The sequence below is a fragment of the Dipodomys spectabilis genome, unplaced genomic scaffold (assembly GCF_019054845.1).
Source record: "Dipodomys spectabilis isolate Male_0828 unplaced genomic scaffold, ASM1905484v1 ptg000616l, whole genome shotgun sequence".
NCBI classification, from domain to species: Eukaryota; Metazoa; Chordata; class Mammalia; order Rodentia; family Heteromyidae; genus Dipodomys; species Dipodomys spectabilis.
The window spans coordinates 545,092-546,505 of record NW_024871293.1 but is presented as its reverse complement, the minus strand read 5'-3'; positions in this window follow the sequence as shown (position 1 = coordinate 546,505).

Sequence of the window (1,414 nt, the reverse complement as noted above, 5' to 3'; positions counted from 1 at the left end):
TGGGGAATTGTGGGGACTGATGCTAGGTCCTATGTGTCCCTTTTTTAGTTGCTCCTCCACTAGAACCTGGAGATGAGGGAGCTTTTCAGAGGAAATAGGCCACTATTCGACCCAAATGGGTTTGGTGGTGTCCCATTGGAGTGGAATTGGCTCTGGTCATGCAACAGTGGCCATTAGAATTGGGGGTAGTGTGGGTTATTAACGGCTCGATCGGGTATGATGTCTTCATAAAAAGCCGTATCATCTATTGTTATCAGAGTACCCATATTAGTGAGGACATCTCTTCCTCAAAGATTGTATGGAAGGCCAGGGGCAACAAGAGGTTTAAAAGCCCCCGTGACCCCACCACAGTTTTCCCATCTTACAGGCCATTGGACATGGAGGGAATCTGTTTTTCCACCGACACCTTGTATGCAGGCGCCAGGAATTAGGTTTCATCCCAACGCTTCTACTTCATCTTTTCTAAGGACTGTACAGTCAGCTCCTGTATCAATGATGCCCTTAAATTCTGTTCCATTGATTTTAAGTTTCATTCTAGCTTTTCCATTTTGGGTAGGAGTAGTCCATAACACTTGAGGTGGTGGCTGTTGCCTTTGTCCTATTGTGGTCGGGGCTGAGGACTGCTGCTTATTTAGTTGAAAGGCTGAGTCGTAGAGCAGCATTCAGAGGTCCAATGAAAACCCTTTTTGCATTTACGACATACAGAAGGAGGTTGTTTTCTTTTGGGTGAGCCCCAGAGTGATGGGCAATCCTTTATAAAATGACCAGTTCTGCCACATCCCCAACAAGGTCGATTTCCCATTCTGCCATTAGGGGGCGCGCGAGCACTGGCAGTCATACAGGCTAAAGGAGGAGCAAGGATACTCAGCATGAGTTGATGACCCCAAATCTTTGGTGGATAGGATGCAATCAGTGATCTCCATATTTCGTTCAGGGGCAATGGCTTTTCTGCATTCCTGTGTAGCCCCTTCCCATATTAGCCTCTTGATTAGCACATCTCAGGCTCCAGCATGGGATACTTTCCAGGCCACTGCTTCTTGAACAAAGGCAACGAAGTCAGTGAAAAGATCATTGGGACGTTGTATGAGGGGTTTTAGTTGTTTGTCCCCTTCTTTAGAAGGCACTGAGGAGACAACCCTCAACGTACAGAGGCGTACTTGGTCAAAGTACTGTGGAGGTGCTACTGCTTGTGCGGCAGGAGACGCATAAGCTGCCTCACCTTTTAAACAATCAGGGTCCCCCATGGTGGCATCCTGCCCTCTGGTAGTGATATTTTGTGTGCTTTGTTGTTTACATTCATCAGAAAAAGCAGCCTTCCATAAAAGGAAGACCCTGAAGATAATGCTGTGTTCATTAAACTCTTCCAATCATGGGGCAGTTAAGATCAATGCTAAGGGTTTCAAGCATCTGTTGA